Consider the following 21,949-nt stretch of genomic DNA (forward strand, 5'->3'; position numbering starts at 1 on the left):
CCTTGGAAGGAAAGTTATGACGAACCTAGATAGCATATTGAAAAGCAGAGACATTACTTTGCCAACAAAGTTCCGTCTAGTCAAGGCTATGGTTTTTCTAGTGGTCATGTATGGATGTGAGAGTTGGACTGTGAAGAAAGTTGAGTGATGAAGAATTGATGCTTTTGAACTGTGGTGTTGGAGAAGACTCTTGAGAGTCCCTTGGACTGCAAGGAAATCCACCCAGTCCATTCTAAAGGAGATCAGTCCTGGGTATTCTTTGGAAGGAATGATGCTAAAGCTGAAACTCCGGTACTCTGGACACCTCATGTGAAGAGTTGACTCATTAGAAAAGACCCTGATGCTGGGAGGGATTGGGGGCAGGAGGAGAAGGGGACGACTGAGGATGAGATGGCTGGATGACATCACTGACTCGATGGATGTGAGCTTGAGTGAACTCCGGGATTTGGTGATGGACATGGAAGCGTGGAGTGCTGTGATTCATGGGGTTGCAAAGAGTCGGACACGACTGAGCGACTGATCTGAACTGAACTACCTTCTTAAGATCCTTTACATGTAAAGGAGACTGGGATAAGTGGGCAGTGGCATTTTGCAGAATCCAGCAAGACTCGCCTAGAGTTTGAAGATGCTTTATTCCTTGCCAGGCCCAGGGGACCTTTCCTAGAGAGGAGAGGGAAAGAAAGAGTCTCTTACTGAGATGTGAAAAAAAGAGTTATGATTTAGTCCAGAATATAACTCTTATAAAACATGTAATGTTAGGCAACTACCTAATTAGCTTCCTATGACTTCTATACCTGCTGACTCCTACTGAAGTCCCTGTCCTTTTATATATTTCAAATACAAGTTATTTATTATATACAAAGTTTAAAAATATTTTCTCTCAATCTGTGACTTGTCTTTCATTCTAGTAAGAATATCTTTTACAGAGCCAATTGTTAAAATTTTCATAAAGTCTAATTTAGCATTTTCTTTTATATTTCATTCTCTTTGTGTACCATTTCATTTCTTTCAACTGCAGATGTCATTCCACTCAATATTGCCTCAAAGTTCATTGATACTCTCTTCACTTTGTTCAGTCACTTTTCATGGGGTGATACTTAGAATAGTTCCACTTATTAATTCTTCAAATTCATTATTATTTTTTTCAATTCTTTAGCTAAAATTTGAGGGGATCTCTCCATAGAACTTCAGAAATCTCTCAGGCATTTTGTCTGAGAAATTCTAACCTCTTTGCATTCCCCGAACACTCCATTTTGCCTCTGCAATATATAGATCAATGGCCTCTGTATTGTCCATCTCTGCACTGTGGCTGCATTCTGAAGAAATCCTAGCATTAACCTTGTTTACTTCTTTTTCTCACATATTACTTTCTTGGGTTAGCTAGCCCAATGACTGACAATTAATTTCATGTATTTTGTTGAGTTGCCTAATATTTTAAAGCAAAAGGGTATGTCAGATTCCCATTATTACATCATGGAAGAAGTGGAATTCCTAGGAACTTTCTTAATGTGGCCAGATATCGTGCTAGTCTTCTCCCTTTCTCATTAACCAATTACTGTTTTTCTTTAACTTTTAAATTATTTGATTGTTTTCATATAGCCATGGGCAAAGTACCACTAATTCAACTTTGTATATTAATTTTGCATCAATGAATAATGTTCTAGTTATTTATTTTTATCTTTTATTTCACTAAGTTAAAAAAAATTATTTATTTTTATTAACAGCTTTAAATAATTTTATTTTGATAGGTTTTTTTGCTAATAGTTTTATTTTGACTATGTATAGTCTTTTTTTTTTGATCACTTAATTAAAAAAATTCTATTTGAGAAATATTTTAAAGGATTTTATTTATTAACCTCTGAGCCACCAGAGAAGCCTGTCATAAATTTAAACACTTGTTATAATTGCTTTGTTATGTAATGGCTAACAGATTTGACAGAATTTATAAATAGAGAAAATAAACATGGTATTTTGGGGAATTATTTTAAATATATATCTTTTTTTCTGATTGTAGTTGTACATGTGACAGTGTAAATATTGCTTAAATTACTATTTATACATAAAATATTGTGGTGACAATGGTGACAGAAAGAATGATAGAGTCAATATAACAATTATTCCTTTGTGCTTAAAGAACTTCCAAATTTCTTCCTGTTGACATGTAATCGAACATAAAACTAAATTAACTGTCCTAGAAATTACTGCCTGGGTTGATGCCAACTGTCCCTTTAACTTAGTATTTATTCCTGATATGGAGAGAAGAACATAAAGATTATCTCAAACAAATATGAGAATAAATTTTTAATTTTTTTCATATTTTATTTACCTCCTATAAGAAGTTATTTTATCTACTCAAATCTTACTCTATATGCAGTGTATATTAACATTCTTTGCACTGTATTAGTCTATACCCAAGGCAATAAGGTGGATTTTTTAAAATCACGGTTCTTTGGATTCTGTACTCACAGAGCAGAAAAAAATAAGCATAATAATGTATTGATACTTCTATGAGGTGACGATTCAATAAAAAGTTCCATATATTTTGTAAATGAATTCACTCTGTTGGTATGTATTATGAACCTACTGTGTACCAGATACAGTAGAGAACATAAGAGAAACAGTATCTTTTCTATAAAGCTTAAATTCTGGTTGAACAAGTGGTCAACAAATAGTACATATAAATAATATAATATACTAGAATATAAATTCTATTTGCCACCATTAATTTTTTTAATTAATTAATTAATTTTTTATTTTACTTTACAATTCTGTATTGGTTTTGCCATACATTGATATGAATCCACCACGGGTGTACATGCATCCCCAAACATGAACCCCCCTCCCACTCCCCTCCCCACAACATCTCTCTGGGTCATCCCCGTGTACCAGCCCCAAGCATGCCGTATCCTGCATTGGACATAGACTGGCGATTCGATTCTTACATGATATTATACATATTTCAATGCCATTCTCCCAAATCATCTCACCCTCTCCCTCTCCCTCTGAGTCCAAAAGTCCACTATACACATCTGTGTCTTTTTTGCTGTCCTGCATACAGGGTCATCATTGCCATCTTTCTAAATTCCATATATATGTGTTAGTATACTGTATTGGTGTTTTTCTTTCTGGCTTACTTCACTCTGTATAATCGGCTCCAGTTTCATCCATCTCATCAGAACTGATTCAAATGTATTCTTTTTAATGGCTGAGTAATACTCCATTGTGTATATGTACCACAGCTTTCTTATCCATTCATCTGCTGATGGACATCTAGGTTGTTTCCAAGTCCTGTCTATTATAAACAGTGCTGCAATGAACATTGGGGTACATGTGTCTCTTTCAATTCTGGTTTCCTTGGTGTGTATGCCCAGCAGTGGGATTGCTGGGTCATAAGGCAGTTCTATTTGCAATTTTTAAAGGAATCTCCACACTGTTCTCCATAGTGGCTGTACTAGTTTGCATTCCCACCAACAGTGTAGGAGGGTTCCCTTCTCTCCACACCCTCTCCAGCATTTATTGCTTGCAGATTTTTGGATCTCAGACATTCTGACTGGTGTGAAGTGGTACCTCATTGTGGTTTTGATTTGCATTTCTCTAATAATGAGTGATGTTGAGCATCTTTTCATGTGTTTGTTAGCCATCCGTATGTCTTCTTTGGAGAAATGTCTATTTAGTTCTTTGGCCCATTTTTTGATTGGGTCATTTATTTTTCTGGAATTGAGCTGCAGGAGTTGCTTGTATATTTTTGACATTAGTTGTTTGTCAGTTGCTTCATTTGCTATTATTTTCTCCCATTCGGAAGGCTGTCTTTTCACTTTGCTTATAGTTTCCCTTGTTGTGCAGAAGCTTTTAATTTTAATTAGGTCCCATTTGTTTATTTTTGCTTTTATTTCCAGAATTCTGGGAGGTGGATCATAGAGGATCCTGCTGTGGTATATGTCAGAGAGTGTTTTGCCTATGTTCTCCTCTAGGAGTTTTATAGTTTCTGGTCTTACATTTAGATCTTTAATCCATTTTGAGTTTATCTTTGTCTGCAGTGTTAGAAAGTGATCTAGTTTCATTCTTTTACAAGTGGTTGACCAGTTTTCCCAGCACCACTTGTTAAAGAGATTGTCTTTACTCCATTGTATATTCTTGCCTCCTTTGTCAAAGATAAGGTGTCCATATGTGTGTGGATTTATCTCTGGGCTTTCTATTTTGTTCCATGGATCTATATTTCTGTCTTTGTGCCAATACCATACTGTCTTGATGACTGTGGCTTTGTAGTAGAGCCTGAAGTCGGGCAAGTTGATTCCTCCAGTTCCATTCTTCTTTCTCAAGATTGCTTTGGCTATTCGAGGTTTTTTGTATTTCCATACAAATCTTGAAATTATTTGTTCTAGTTCTGTGAAAAATATCGCTGGAAGCTTGATAGGGATTGCATTGAATTTGTCAATTGCTTTGGGTAGTATACTCATTTTCACTATATTGATTCTTCCAATCCATGAACATGGTATATTTCTCCATCTATTAGTGTCCTCTTTGATTTCTTTCATCAGTGTTTTATAGTTTTCTATATATAGGTCTTTAGTTTCTTTAGGTAGATATATTCCTAAGTATTTTACTCTTTTTGTTGCAATGGTGAATGGAATTGTTTGCTTAATTTCTTTTTCTACTTTCTCATTATTAGTGTATAGAAATGCAAGGGATTTCTGTGTGTTGATTTTATATCCTGAAACTTTACTATATTTATTAATTAGCTCTAGTAATTTTCTGGTGGAGTCTTTAGGGTTTTCTATGTAGAGGATCATGTCATCTGCAAACAGTGAGAGTTTTACTTCTTCTTTTCCAATTTGGATTCCTTTTATTTCTTTTTCTGCTCTGATTGCTGTGGCTAAAACTTCCAGAACTATGTTGAATAGTAGTGGTGAAAGTGGGCACCCTTGTCTTGTTCCTGACTTTAGAGGAAATGTTTTCAATTTTTCACCATTGAGGATAATGTTTGCTGTGGGTTTGTCATATATAGCTTTTATTATGTTGAGGTATATTCCTTCTATTCCTGCTTTCTGGAGAGTTTTTATCATAAATGGATGTTGAATTTTGTCAAAGGCCTTCTCTGCATCTATTGAGATAATCATATGGCTTTTATTTTTCAATTTGTTAATGTGGTGAATTACATTGATTGATTTGCAGATATTGAAGAATCCTTGCATCCCTGGGATAAAGCCCACTTGGTCATGGTGTATGATCTTTTTAATGTGTTGTTGGATTCTGATTGCTAGAATTTTGTTAAGGATTTTTGCATCTATGTTCATCAGTGATATTGGCCTGTAGTTTTCTTTTTTTGTAGTATCTTTGTCAGGTTTTGGTATTAGGGTGATGGTGGCCTCATAAAATGAGTTTGGAAGTTTCCCTTCCTCTGCAATTTTCTGGAAGAGTTTGAATAGGATAGGTGTTAGCTCTTCTCGAAATTTTTGGTAGAATTCAGCTGTGAAGCCGTCTGGACCTGGGCTTTTGTTTGCTGGAAGATTTCTGATTACAGTTTCAATTTCCATGCTTGTGATGGGTCTGTTAAGATTTTCTATTTCTTCCTGGTTCAGTTTTGGAAAATTGTACTTTTCTAAGAATTTGTCCATTTCTTCCACGTTGTCCATTTTATTGGCATATAATTTCTGATCGTAGTCTCTTATGGTCCTTTGTATTTCTGTGTTGTCTGTTGTGATCTCTCCATTTTCATTTCTAATTTTATTGATTTGATTTTTCTCTCTTTATTTCATAATGAGTCTGGCTAATGGTTTGTCAATTTTATTTATCCTTTCAAAGAACCAGCTTTTGGCTTTGTTGATTTTTGCTATGGTCTCTTTTGTTTCTTTTGCATTTATTTCTGCCCTAATTTTTAAGATTTCTTTCCTTCTGCTAACTCTGGGGTTCTCCAATTCTTCCTTTTCTAGTTGCTTTAGGTGTAGAGTTAGGTTATTTATTTGACTTTTTTCTTGTTTCTTGAGGTATGCCTGTATTGCTATGAACTTTCCTCTTAGCACTGCTTTTATAGTGTCCCACAGGTTTTGGGTTGTTGTGTTTTCATTTTCATTAGTTTCTATGCATATTTTGATTTCTTTTTTGATTTCTTCTGTGATTTGTTGGTTATTCAGAAGCGTGTTGTTCAGCCTCCATACGTTGGAATTTTTAATAGTTTTTCTCCTGTAATTGAGATCTAATCTTAATGCATTATGGTCAGAAAAGATGCTTGGAATGATTTTGATTTTTTTGAATTTATCAAGGTTAGATTTATGGCCCAGGATGTGATCTATCCTGGAGAAGTTTCCATGAGCACTTGAGAAAAAGGTGAAATTCATTGTTTGGGGGTGAAATGTCCTATAGATATCAATTAGGTCTAACTGGTCTAATGTATCATTTAAAGTTTGTGTTTCTTTGTTAATTTTCTGTTTAGTTGATCTGTCCATAGGTGTGCATGGGGTATTAAAGTCTCCCACTATTATTGTGTTGTTGTTAATTTCCCCTTTCATACTTGTTAGCATTTGTCCTACATATTGCGGTGCTCCTATATTGGGTACATATATATTTATAATTGTTATATCTTCTTCTTGGATTGATCCTTTGATTAATTTAAGAGACGTTCTTCAGTTCAGTTCAGTTCAGTTCAGTCACTCAGTCGTGTCTGACTGTTTGCAACCCCATGAATCACAGCACACCAGGCCTCCCTGTCCATCACCAAATCCGGGAGTTTACCCGAACTCATGTCCATCGAGTCGGTGATGCCATCCAGCCATCTCATCCTCTGTCATCCCCATCTCCTCCTTCCCCCAATCCCTCCCAGCATTAGAGTCTTTTCTAATGAGTCAGCTCTTTGCAAGAGGTGGCCAAAGTACTTGAGTTTCAGCTTCAGCATCAGTCCTTCCAATGAACACCCAGGACTGATCTCCTTTAGAATGGATGGTTGGATCTCCTTTCAGTCCAAGAAACTCTCAAGAGTCTTCTCCAACACCATAGTTCAAAAGCATCAATTCTTCAGCACTCAACTTTCTTCTCAGTCCAAATCTCACATCCATACATGACCACTAACTAGAAAAGCCATAGCCTTGACTAGACGGACCTTAGTCGGCAAAGTAATGTTTCTGCTTTTCAATATGCTATTTAGATTGGTCATAACTTTCCTTCCAAGGAGTAAGTGTCTTTTAATTTCATGGTTGCAATCACCATCTGCAGTGATTTTGGAGCCACAAAAAATAAAGTCTGACATTGTTTCCACTATTTCCCCATCTATTTGCCATGAAGTGATGGGACCAGATGCCATGATCTTAGTTTTCTGAATGTTGAGTTTTAAGCCAACTTTTTCACTCTCCTCTTTTACTCTCTTCAAGAAGCTTTGTAGTTCCTCTTCACTTTCTGCCACAAGGGTGGTGTCATCTACATATCTGAGGTTATTGATATTTCTCCTGGCAATCTTGATTCCAGCTTGTGTTTCTTCCAGGCCAGTGTTTCTCATGATGTACTCTGCATAGAGTTAAATAAGTGGGGAGACAGTATACAGCCTTGTCCTTTTCCTATTTGGAACCAGTCTGTTTTTCCATGTCGAGTTGCTTCCTGACCTGCATATAGGTTTCTCAAGAGGCAGGTCAGGTGGTCTGGTATTCCCATCTCTTTCAGAATTTTCCACAGTTTATTGTGATCCACACAGTCAAAGGCTTTGGCATTGTCAATAAAGCAGAAATAGATGTTTTTCTGGAACTCTTTTGCTTTCTCCATGATCCAGTGGATGTTGGCAATTTGATCTCTGGTTCCTCTGCCTTTCGAAAACTGGCTTGAACATCAGGAAGTTCATGGTTCACGTACTGCTGAACCCTGGCTTGGAGAATTTTGAGCATTACTTTACTAGCATGTGAGATGAGTGCAATTGGGCGGTAGTTTGAGCATTTTTTTGGCATTTTCTTTCTTTGGGATTGGAATGAAAACTGACCTATTCCAGTTCTGTGTCCACTGCTGAGTTTTCCAAATTTGCTGGCATATTGAGTGCAGCACTTTGACAGCATCATCTTTCAGGATTTGAAATAGCTCCACTGGAATTCCATCACCTCCTGTAGCTTTGTTCATAGTGATGCCTTCTAAGGCCTACTTGACTTCACATTCCAGGCTGTCTGGCTCTAGGTGAGTGATCACACCATCGTGATTATCTTGGTTGTGAAGCTCTTTTTTGTACAGTTCTTATGTGTATTCTTGCCATCACTTCTTAATATATTCTGCTGTTTTAGGTCCATGCTATTTCTGTCCTTTATTGAGCCCATCTTTGCATGAAATTTTCTCTTGGTATGTCTAATTTTCTTGAAGAGATCTCTAGTCTTTCCCATTCTGTTCTTTTCCTCTATTTCTTTGCATTGGTTCCTGAGGAAGGCTTTCTTATCTCTTCTTGCTTATTCTTTGGAAATCTGCATTCAGATGCTTATATCTTTCCTTTTCTCCTTTGCTTTTTGCTTCTCTTCTTTTTATAGCTATTTGTAAGTCTTCCCCAGACAGCCATTTTGCTTTTTTGCATTTCTTTTCCATGGGGATGGTCTTGATCCCTGTCTCCTGTACAATCTCATGAACCTCATTCCATAGTTCATCAGGCACTCTATCAGATCTAGGCCCTTGAATCTATTTCTCACTTCCACTGTATAATCATAAGGGATTTGATTTAGGTCATACCTGAATGGTCTAGTGGTTTTCCCTACTTTCTTCAATTTAAGTCTGAATTTGGCAATAAGGAGCTCATGATCTGAGCCACAGTCAGCTCTGGTCTTGTTTTTGCTGACTGTGTAGAGCTTCTCCATCTTTGGCTGTAAAGATTATAATCAATCTGATTTTGGTGTTGACCATCTGGTAATGTCCATATGTAGAGTCTTCTCTTGTGTTTTTGGAAGAGAGTTTTTGCTATGACCAGTGCATTCTCTTGGTAAAATTCTATTAGCCTTTGCCCTGATTCATTCCACATTCCAAGGCCAAATATGCCTGTTACTCCAGGTGTTTCTTGACTTCCTACTTTTGCATTCCCCTATAATGAAAAGGACATCTTTTTGGGTGTTAGTTCCAAAAGGTCTTGTAGGTCTTCATAGAACCGTTCAACATCAGCTTCTTCAGTGTTACTGGTTGGAGCATAAACTTGAATTACTGTGATATTGAATGGTTTGCCTTGGAAACGAACAGAGATCGTTCTGTCATTTTTGAGATTGCATTCAAGTACTGCATTTCAGACTCTTATGTTGACCATGATGGCTACTCCATTTCTTCTGAGGGATTCATGCCTGCAGTAGTAGATATAATGGTCATCTGAGTTAAATTCACCCATTCCAGTCCATTTTAGTTCACTGATTCCTAGAATGTCGACATTCACTATTGCCATCTCCTGTTTGACCACTTCAAATTTGCCTTGATTCATGGACCTGACATTCCAGGTTCCTATGCAATATTGCTCTTTACAGCATCAGACCTTGCTTCTATCAACCAGTCACATCCATAACTGGGTATTGTTCTTGCTTTGGCTCCATCCCTTCATTCTTTCTGGAGTTATTTCTCCACTGATCTCCAGTAGCATATTCGGCACCTATTGACCTGGGGAGTTCCTCTTTCAGTATCCTATCATTTTGCCTTTTCATACTGTTCATGGGGTTCTCAAGGCAAGAATACTGAAGTGGTTTGCCATTCCCTTCTCCAGTGGACCACATTCTGTCAGACCTCTCCAACATGACCCACCTGTCTTGGGTGGCCCCACAGGGTATGGCTTAGTTTCATTGAGTTAGACAAGGCTGTGGTCCATGTGATTAGATTTACTATAGTTTTCTGTGATTATAGTTTCAGTGTGTCTGCCCTCTGATGCCCTCTTGCAACACCTACCATCTTACTTGGGTTTCTCTTGCCTTGGACGTGAGGTATCTCTTCACAGCTGTTCTTCAGTTAGCTAATGATAAATGTCAAGTTAAACAAATATGGCTGCTGCCCTAAGAGAGCTGAAGTTGCTTATACTCCTACTAGACAGTTTTAGCTGGACATAATGTCAAATATTGCTGTTGATACTTTGCCTGAGGGGGAATCTGTACTTTCCTTTTAAGACTCATTGAATTAGACACACTACATTGAAAATTTGACCTATTCTCACCAGCAGTTGGGAATGTTCTCTATCCACCAGTTTACCAGGAAAGAGTAAAATATTTCATCATTAAAGTAAACTGTTGGTTGCAATTGGATTTAAAATATTTCTCCAGACTTTAGACTCCCATCCTGTGATTACTTAATTCTATGGCAGAAATTCTATCATAACCTTTAAACTTACATTTCTCTTTCCTGATTTTTTTCACAGTATGACATTTCATCTCTATTTATGCCTCTTTTTTAATGCTCAAGATTTGCTTTTTACTTTCTATATATACCTAGTATAGTTAGAATAGTATGATGTGATTTCTATGTAATTTTGACAAGGTAGTAAAAGGAATATAGCTACATACTTATAATTATGCTGTAGATTTTGCATGGCTTTGTTTTATTTTTGGTGGCATATCTTACATTTAACTGTTCCTTATTTTTCATTAACAACAATCTCTTATGCACACACATATGCTCAGTCTTTAAGAACAGAGATAAAATCATGAAAATAAATATATTCAATGAGCTATGTAAATCATGTGGACATTTTCAGTGCCTAACAAATTCCACCTAGTTTGTTGCCTTAAACCACATTAAAATTCTTAGTATAAAAGTTTCCTCTATGAATAGTAGCAACTGTATGTCCTAGATTTCTGAGGACAATTTTGATTTCAAAGAGTTCTATTTTCAGAAGAAGTATCAGGCTCTTCTGCCCTAGTTTTTCATTTAGAAAATACGATAATCATTCATACAAAATTAGGTTAGTAAATGTGCATCAGGTTTTATGTGAGATATGGACTCAGTGTAAGATGTGATTATTATCACTTGTAAACTAGAGTACAGAACAATAAACATAATATTTTAAGCATATTTTTCTAAAAGTGTTTTTTGAATCCCTATAATATAGAAAACTGAATGTTTGAGAAAAAATATATATCTCAAATACCAGCACTGTTTCCAAATGAGACATAGTTCTCCGTATTCTCATGTTATATAACAATCACCCACTATTTATATTTTTTAATTGGAGGATAATTGCAATGTTATCTTGATTTCTGCCTTCCTGTCTTTGTATGTTTCTAAATAGCATAGGTAATGATCAAATAATTCTGGCAAATATATATAATAAGTTGTATTTTTAATAACAATCATTATTTATATTTTACCAGTTCATATATGAATATTAATGAATACATATGATGTCATAGGACAATATGTACATTTTATTTCAATAAATTTTAAGCAAGCACAGAATATAATATTATCTAGTATATTGCTATTGAGAATTTATGACAAGTGAAATAGGTACTTGAAATTGCATAATTTTATTATAGTCAGTGGGTATGATGTTTTGTTTTATGTGTCAGACTGGTTAGAGTATAATATCAGTTATTTAACTAAACAGCAATCTCTGTGTTAATGTAAACCTCATCTACTTTGTAGATGTGATTAGCATCTACAATCAGTTGACTTTAAGTAAAGAAGATTTCTCTTGATAATGTATTGGGCATTATTAAATCATTTGAAGTCTTAAGAGAAAAAACTGAAGTTTCCTGGGGGAAAGAAAATTATATCTCAAGATTGTTTAAGATGAGAATAAATTCTTGATTGAGTTTCTAACCTGCCAGCCTGGTGACAGCTTCCTGATTCGTCATCCCCCACAATCATGTGAGCCAATTCGTTAAAATAAGTATATCTCCATTTCTGTCTCCCTCTCTCACCATTCCTCTCCCGCCTTCCATTTCTCCTTTTCTTCCTCTCTCTCTTGTTATCCTCCAGCTATTGGTTCCATCTTTCTGTAGAACCTTAAGCTATAAAGTGGCTATTAGTATAGGTATCAGAAAGAACATATGAAATAAAATTATTCAGTTTGTTTATAAAAAGAATATAGATTATTTGGCAGACTTCCACAATAATTAAAAAGGCTTACATATGTGTGTGTATATATATATATATATGTGTGTGTGTGTGTGTATATATATACTTTTAGAATGTATGTATGTATGTGTATATGTGTATATATATATATATATTTAGTTTCCAGAGAATTTGTGAAAGTCCTATATTCATATGGTTAATCATGCATTCATGCATGCTAAGTCACTTCAGTCATGTCTGACTCTTTGAGACATTATGGACCATAGCCCATCAGGTTCTTCTGTCCATGGGATTCTCCAGGCAAGAATACTAGAGTGGGTTGTTGTTTCCTCCTCCAGGGGATCTTCCCAACCCAGTGATCGAACCTGGATCTCTTTAAGTCTACTGCATTAGCAGGCAGATTCTTTACCACTAACACAAACTGGAAAGCTCCAATTATTCATATAGATAAGTTTCTATTTTTTAAATTAGATAGCGATTTTTTTTCTCAGCAACATAACAGGTGAAGATAATTAGTATGAATACTGTAAAAGCAAATACAGTTCACCTATACCATCCTCATGCACCAATAAGAAGAGGGAACGAGATGTCAGAAAGCAGATGAATAAGCTTATGTGTCCTGACTTGCAACAATGGGACAAATCTTAGTGTTAAGACAAGATGGGTCATTATAATGAGGGGAAAGTTCAAGGCCCTACTCTATCTTCAGTTTGTAACTATTGGAGATTTGCAGACATGGTGACTCTATATGAAAACAAGGACAAGCAATAATGGTTTCTACACTGAGTGTGAAAGCTGCACATTAATCAGCAAAAGCTCCTTCGTGGTTAAGCTGTATTCCCTAGGCTGCTTGTTTTGGGCAGTGAGAAAACCAGTTCTCACACTCATGAGTCTCTTTGAGCTCCCTAAGGATCCAGAAGTCCTTGATCTTCCCTGGAGGATGCAGAAGATAGTTAAATAAAGTCTGCGTAAGATAGTTAAATAAAGTCAACAATTCTGCTATTAGGACCAAGAGGGCAAAGTAACTGCACAATAAAATTATGAAATGGACAGCCTGAGCCAGAGGAAAGATGTAGAAGTATCAACTATTTGGGGACATTTGTAATACCAGAAGAAAAAATGCAGGGTAACTCTCCATTAAGACCAGTGAAAAAGAAGATTGACATGAACACATTTACATATAGCTGAGGCATCAACTACCCACAGCCACTATATCATACAAGATACTCTTTCCCCTGTATATATGATGAAGCCTCCAGAAAGAGCAATTTCATTTACCTGAAAGACATTGAGTTCCCTAGAAGATATTTTAAACCAAAAGAGAAGAAAATTTATTAATGAAAGGAATAAATTACAATCTGGTTTTCACATGTGTTCTCAGTGAAGTTCATGAGAAAGATGAGAGTTTTTTCATAAAACAAAGAAGGTTTGTTTTCTTGCATATCTGAAAACTAGTGTATTAAATATAAATTTCATTAAAATGTTTGTAGTGAAATGATTCATTAGACTTTCATTAAAGAGCCAATTCCTTACTATCTGACATATTTTAATTGTTTCACAAGGGGGGAAAAAAACATTTGTTAAGTTGCACGTTGATAACTCTTCAGAAATTAAATTCTGTCAACACATACTTAACATTTTTATTTGAATGTAAAGCATAAGAGATATTGATAAACTCACTCTCTAATAACCTCTATATGTTTTTTTTTCTGTATTTTGTAAAATATCCCACAACTTTATATGATAAGAATTTTCGTGAACTCATGAAAAGTTCAAATTTCATAAATCAGCTTATTAAGTATTCTAAGATATTTTTCTTTAATCCTTCAGTTGCAAGGAATAATAGTCTGCCCTTTCAATTCAGTTCAGTTCAGTCACTCAGTCGTGTCCGACTCTTTATGACCCCATGAATCGCAGCACGCCAGGCCTCCCTGTCCATCACCAACTCCCGGAGTTCACTCAGACTCACTTCCATCGAGTCCGTGATGCCATGCAGCCATCTCATCCTCTGTCGTCCCCTTCTCCTCCTGCCCCCAATCCCTCCCAGCATCAGAGTCTCTTCCAATGAGTCAACTCTTCGCATGAGGTGGCCAAAGTACTGGAGTTTCAGCTTCAGCATCATTCCTTCCAAAGAAATCCCAGGGCTCATCTCCTTCAGAATGGACTGGTTGGATCTCCTTGAAGTCCAAGGGACTCGCAAGAGTCTTCTCCAACACCACAGTTCAAAAGTGTCTGCCCTTTACTCAAGTCATTTTAACTGATTGTTTAAAAAGGCAGTGTTTGAATTTCCTCTTATGTGCTATAGGATATTGGTGACAGACGTTATAATTCGAGGCCTCACTGTTCTATGAATGATTTTTTATATCATGATTATAGTAGCAAAAGATGTTATAAATTTGACTTTTCTATGAAGAACTGATGCTTTAAAGTACAGTTTGTCATCCATAGCTTCAGGTTTCAGCAGACTAAATCTGTTCACTGTACTGGATTAAATCTGGACAGAGGACTAAGTCTGTTCACTGTACCAAGCCATTTTATGTAAGGAACTTACATAAAAGGCATCCTTGGATTTTGGTATCTGTGGAGACTCCTGGAATCAATCCCTTGCAGATACCAAGGGGTGACTGTAACTAACTTGTTGAGTAGCTAACATACTATTTCAAAACAGTAGATTTACTGTTAAAAAAAATAAGAATGAGAGAAACTAAATATTATCACCAACTTTCAGGTTTGAAAAGAAAATTCTAAATAGAGTACCAATACATAAAAATTGCAAAGTTGCATTCTTTTGTGAGAATACCTATACACACATATAATCACAAACTTATAGTCTTTACTAATAGTTAACCATCAGAACTGAACTAAACAATCACAAGAACAAGGCTATGGTTTTTCCTGTGGTCATGTATGGATGTGAGAGTTGGACTGTGAAGAAAGCTGAGCACCAAAGAATTGATGCTTTTGAACTGTGGTGTTGGAGAAGACTATTGAGGGTCCCTTGGACTGCAAGGAGATCCAACCAGTCCATTCTGAAGGAGATCAGCCCTGGGATTTCTTTGGAAGGAATGATGCTGAAGCTGAAACTCCAGTACTTTGGCCACCTCATGCGAAGAGTTGATTCATTGGAAGAGACTCTGATGCTGGGAGGGATTTGGGGCAGGAGGAGAAGGGGCCAACAGAAAATGAAATGGCTGGATGGCATCACTGACTCGATGGACGTGAGTCTGAGTGAACTCCGGGAGATGGTGATGGACAGGGAGGCCTGGCATGCTGCGATTCATGGGGTCGCAGAGAGTTGGACACGACTGAGCGACTGAACTGAACTGAATAATTAGTCATGTTGAACATTTTTCATGTGGTTTTTAGCCATCTAAATGTCTTCTTAGAGAAATGTTTGTTTAGATCTTCTGCCCATTCTTTGACTGGATTGTTTGTTTCCTTGATGTTGACCTGAATGATCTGCTTGTGTATTTTGGAGATTAATACCTTGTCAGATGGTTCATTGACAAATATTTTCTCTCATTCTGAAGGTTATCTTTTCTGTCTGTTTATGAGTTTCTTTGATGTGCAAAATCTGTTTAGTGGTCCAGTTTTCCCAGCACCACTTACTGAAGAGGCTGTTGTCTTTTTTTTCCTTTCTTCCGTTGTATATTCTTGCCTCTTTTGTCATAGATTAGGCGACCATAGATAAGGTGACCATGGATGCATGTGTTTATCTGAAAATTCACTCCTATTCCATAGATCTATGTGTTTTTGTGCCAACACCATACTCTTTTGATGACTGTAGCTTTGTAATATAGTTTGAATCAAGGGAGCCTGATTTCTCCAGTTTTATTTTTCTTTGTCAACATTGCTTTGACTATTTGGGCTGCATTGTGTTTCTGCACAAAATTTAAGAGCCTCTGTCTTGCCTAACATTTATTTAGTTCAGTATTGCAGATGCATGATATACTGACTGTTTATATTATACAATTATATTTCTTACACAATTTTATGTGATCTGGTGTGCACAGGTTAAAGACTCAAAAATTACCAGTGAATGATTGCAGTCTTTCTAATCAATGACATTATATGTGATCAGTTTATTTCCACAAATACACCACAATTATGGCAGCTGAAAATTAAAATCTGATGATAGAGTTTATTTACTATCATCATTCAAATACTTCATAATGGAAATATTTTAAATTACATTATAGTCCAACACTTGCTGATCATCTGAACCTTTTTGTTAAGTTATAGTTAACCAAAAATAACATCTTTACAAAGCTCTGTAATAGGGAAATGTAAAGGTAGGAAAATCAACTCTGCATTGTTAAAAGTCAACATTTGGTATTTTTATATGGCTTCTCTCATTATATTCCATTTTGTTTGCTCATTTCTTTCTATACCTTCATATACACAGGTACATGTTCCCCCTCCCTTTATCTCATGGACCCCTCTAAAACTGAAATTATTTCAGCAGCATTTGTGATTAGAAGCTACACTCTTCATGCATTTCTCCTATTAGGCATAAATAGATCCTAGTCCCTTATGCTCTGTCACTTTACCATTTCTTCTCTTTCATCCTCCATGAGAGTCTTAACAAGCCTCAGTGTATATAATGGTCAATGTGCTCTGAATTCACAGACTTGGATATTTGCTCTTCTACAGCCCTGTATTGGAAATGGGTCAAGAACTGGGACAAAACCTCTAGAGTGCAGCAGACATCAAAAGCCAGTATTTTATTCCCCCATCCCAAATGAATGTCAAGGGCTGATTTCCTATTCCCCAAGGAACATCTGAATGGTGTATTGTAAACTGAGCAGCCTCTCCACAGATCAGAACCTAAAACATTTACAGATTAGAAAGTAAAAAAGCATATAGTATATGCTAATTCTTTCCTTATGAATAGTTATTTGTGTCTTCACTATTTAATGAAGTTACAAACTGTAGCCTCTCTGTGAAAGTACAGTAATTAGGAATCAATTATGCACTATATTGAAACGTTGGTTACTCTGCTGCTTTAAGATAATTGGGAAGTAACTATATTGTCATTTTTATGTACACTGACTACACTGAATCACAGTGTTTCAGTGATGACATGCTGGCAAATTACACATACATTTTTTCATATTAAGTTATGAAATGTGAGCACTGCTCTCATAGAATGAACTCCAAAGATAATGTGTAAGTTCAAGCAGCTATGTAAAAATAGTCAAGGCTTCTCAGTTAATTTTCATTCCAAATGCAATTAGTGCTACTTAATAGAATGTGGTGTGATATTAGAAAATGGATCTAAATGCATTGTTGGTTTACCTGTGTGTGTATATATGTATGCAAATGTGTATTTTAGCTTGGCTACTGGAGGGATTGAAAAATTAAAGTTTGGGTTTTTTTTAAAGTATTTATTTAAAAATAAATACTCTGAGAATAACATAAAAATAAGTAAATAGAAACACTGATAGGTTGAAATCCAGTGCCCTGAAGAAGTTTTCAGTTGAGACTTTTTAGAGAAGTATGATTCTTTGCTAATTATGTGACTGGGAAGCAAAATCTTGTGATATTGGAGAAATGTTTTGCTCGCTTATTTATTTGTCTGCTTATTTATTTGATGTTGCTAATGTGTTCGCATAGGGATGAGTAGGGGTGACAAATCTTGAGCCAAGAACTTAGTTGACGATTCTAATATGAATATCATCAGAATTTCCACATTAAAGATAACTATATTGTTTACCTTCTAAAAACAAAGCACTGGAACTCTCAAGAGATTTAACTTAGGGAACAAATGTGTTAACAGAACTGGCAGTGATGGCCCATAATTTAAACTACCTGTCTCAATTTTTGGTTAGTGAGCTGATTTGGCATGCTAATGTATAATTTTTAAGAAGCAGTGGCTGCACTTTGCTGGAGCATCCGTGGAGAGATACCCCACGCCCAAGGTAAGAGAAACCCAAGTAAGATGGTAGGTGTTGCAAGAGGGCATCAGAGGGCAGACATACTGAAACCATACTCACATATCACTAGTCAATCTAATCACACTAGGACCACAGCCTGGTCTAACTCAGTGAAACTAAGCCATGCCCGCAGGGCAACCCAAGACTGGCGGATCATGGTGGAGAGGTCTGACAGTTGGTGGTCCACTGGAGAAGGGAATGGCAAACCACTTCAGTATTCTTGCCTGGAGAACCCCATGAACAGTATGAAAAGGAAAAATGATAGGATAATGAAAGAGGAAATCTCCAGGTCAATAGGTGCCCAATATGCTACTGGAGATCACTGGATAAATAACTCCAAAAGAATGAAGGGATGGAGCTAAAGAAAAAGCAATAGCCAGTTGTGGATGTGACTGGTGATAGACGCAAGGTTCAATGCTGTTAAGAGCAATATTGCATAGGAACCTGGAATGTCAGGTCCATGAATCAAGGCAAATTGGAAGTGGTCAAACAAGAGATGGCAAGAGTGAACGTTGACATTCTAGGAATCAGTGAACTAAAATGGACTGGAATGGGTGAATTTAACTCAGATGACCATTATATCTACTACTGCGGGCAGGAATCCCTCAGAAGAAATGGAGTAGCCATCAACAAAAGAGTCTGAAATGCAATACTTGGATGCAATCTCAAAAACGACAGAATGATCTCTGTTCATTTCCAAGGCAAACCATTCAATATCACAGTAATCCAAGTCGTCTATGCCCCAACCAGTAACGCTGAAGAAGCTGATGTTGAACGGTTTATGAAGACCTACAAGACCTTTTAGAAATAACATCCTAAAAAGATGTCCTTTTCATTATAGGGGACTGGAATGCAAAAATAGGAAGTCAAGAAACACCCGGAGTAACAGGCAAATTTGGCCTTGGAATGTGGAATGAAAGAGTTTTGCCAAGAAAATGCACTGGTCATAGCAAACACCCTCTTCCAACAACAAAAGAGAAGACTCTACACATGGACATCACCAGATGGTCAACACCGAAATCAGATTGATTCTATTCTTTGCAGCCAAAGATGTAGAAGCTCTATACAGTCAACAAAAACAAGACCAGGAGCTGACTGTGGCTCAGATCATGAACTCCTTATCACCAAATTCAGACTTAAATTGAAGAAAGTAGGGAAAACCACTAGACCATTCAGGTATGACCTAAATCAAATCCCTTATGATTATAAAGTGGAAGTGAGAAATAGATTTAAGGGCCTAGATCTGATAGATAGAGTGCCTGATGAACTATGGAATGAGGTTCATGACATTGTATAGGAGACAGGGATCAAGACCATCCCCATGGAAAAGAAATGCAAAAAAGCAAAATGGCTGTCTGGGGAAGACTTACAAATAGCTGTGAAAAGAAGAAGTCAAAAGCAAAGGAGAAAAGGAAACATATAAGCATCTGAATGCAGACTTCCAAAGAATAGCAAGAAGAGATAAGAAAGCCTTCCTCAGCAATCAATGCAAAGAAATGGAGGAAAAGAACAGAATGGGAAAGACTAGAGATCTCTTCAAGAACATTAGAGATACCAAGGGAACATTTCATGCAAAGATGGGCTCAATAAAGGACAGAAATGGCATGGACCTAACAGAAGCAGAAGATATTAAGAAGACATGGCAAGAATACACATAAGAACTGTACAAAAAAGATCTTCATGACCTGGATAATCACGATAGTGTGATCACTCATCTAGAGCCAGACAGCCTGGAATGTGAAGTCAAGTGGGCCTTAGAAAACATCACTACGAACAAAGCTAGTGGAGGTGATGGAATTCAGTTGAGCTATTTCAAATCCTGAAAGATGATGCTGTGAAAGTGCTGCACTCAATATGCCAGCAAATGTGGAAAACTCAGCAGTGGCCACAGGACTGGAAAAGGTCAGTTTTCATTCCAATTCCAAAGAAAGGCAATGCCAAAGAATGCTCAAACTACTGCACAATTGCACTCATCTCACATGCTAGTAAAGTAATGCTCAAAATTCTCCAAGCCAGGCTTCAGCAATACATCAACCGAGAACTTCCTGATGTTCAAGCTGGATTTAGAAAAGGCAGAGGAACCAGAGATCAAAATGCCAACATCCTCTGGATCATCGAAAAAGCAAGAGAGTTCCAGAAAAACATCTATTTCTGCTTTTTTGACTATGCCAAAGTTTTTGACTATGTGGATCACAATAAACTGTGGAAAATTCTGAAAGAGATGGGAATACCAGACCACCTAACCTGCCTCTTGAGAAATCTGTATACAGGTCAGGAAGCAACAGTTAGAACTGGACATGGAACAACAGACTGGTTCCAAATAGGAAAAGGAGTGTGTCATGGCTGTATATTGTCACCCTGCTTATTTAACTTCTGTGCAGTGTGCATCATGAGAAATGTTGGACTGGAAGAAACACAAGCTGGAATCAATATTGTCAGGAGAAATATCAACAACCTCAGATATGCAGATGACACCACCTTTATGGCAGAAAATGAAGAGAAACTTAGAAAGCCTCTTGATGAAAGTTAAAGAGGAGAGTGAAAAAGTTGGCTTAAAGCTCAACATTCAGAAAACGAAGATCATGGCATCTGGTCCCATCACTTCATGGAAAATAGATGGGGAACAATGGAAACAATGTCAGACTTTATTTTTGGGGGCTCCAAAATCACTGCAGATGGTGACTGCAGCCATGAAATTAAAAGACACTTCCTCCTTGGAAGAAAAGTTATGACCAACCTAGATAGCATATTCAAAAGCTGAGGCATTTCCTTGCCGACTAAGGTCCATCTAATCAAGGCTATGGTTTTTCCAGTAGTCATGTATGAATGTGAGAGTTGGACTGTGAAGAAGGCTGAACGCCGAAGAATTGATGCTTTTGAACTGTGGTGCTGGAGAAGACACTTGAGAGTCCCTTGGACTGCAAGGAGGTCCAACCAGTCCATTCTGAAGGAGATCATCCCTGGGATTTCTTTGGAAGGAATGATGCTAAAGCTGAAACTCCAGTACTTTGTGCACCTCGTGCGAAGAGTTGACTCATTGGAAAAGACTCTGATGCCGAGAGGGTTTGGGGGCAGGAGAAGAAGGGGACAACAGAGGATGAGATGGCTGGATGGCATCGCTGACTCGATGGAATTGAGTCTGAGTGAACTCCGGGAGTTGGTGATGGACAGAGAGGCCTAGTGTGCTGCGATTCATGGGGTCGGAAAGAGTCGAACACGAATGAGCAACTGAACTGAACTGAATGTATCATTTTTGCTATCAGCTCCCTTCTTTTCATTTATTTTCCTTACATTTTAAAATATATATATTTATTTTATTTTATTTTTTTGGCTGTACTGGATCTTTGTTGCTATGCATGAACTTTCTCTCGTTGCAGTGAACTGGCACTACTCTCTGGTTGCAGTGCATGGATTTCTCTTTGCAGTGGCTTCTCTTGTTGTGCATCACAGGCTCTAGGCACATGAGCTTTAGTAGTTACAATGAGTGGGCTCAGTAGTTGTAGTGCATAGGCTTAGTTGCTCTGCAGCATGTAAGTTTTTCCTAGACCAGGGATCGAACCAGTGTCCCTTGCATTTCAAGGCAGATTCTTAAACAGTGGATCCATCAGGGAAGCTCACTACATCATTTTAATTTGAAAAATATTATCAGCCATTTAAAAATTAGAGATTTCACATTCACATCAAAAATAAATGGTTCTAAAATGTGGGAGCAAAAATTAACTTGCAGTATAGATACAGGAAGTTGAAATGATTTTTTCTTTTCATTGGCCAAGAGTTAACATTGTATCTATTGATGATAATTATTCTAGTGTGCACCATCCTCAGTCTGGAAAACAAGGATAGTGTTTCCTGACTTCCATTTATACTTTTTACATGGCCACAGTCGAAAAATAGAAGCTTCTCAAAATACCTGAATCTCAAATGTTTTATAAAAGTATTATTCAGATATAAATGGATCCCATTCTATACTTTGAAATGTAAAGTGTATACTTGCCTCCAGTGGGTAATTAAGGGATAGACTA

Source organism: Oryx dammah, unplaced genomic scaffold (genome assembly GCF_014754425.2).
Source record: "Oryx dammah isolate SB20612 unplaced genomic scaffold, SCBI_Odam_1.1 HiC_scaffold_3, whole genome shotgun sequence".
Taxonomy (NCBI): Eukaryota; Metazoa; Chordata; class Mammalia; order Artiodactyla; family Bovidae; genus Oryx; species Oryx dammah.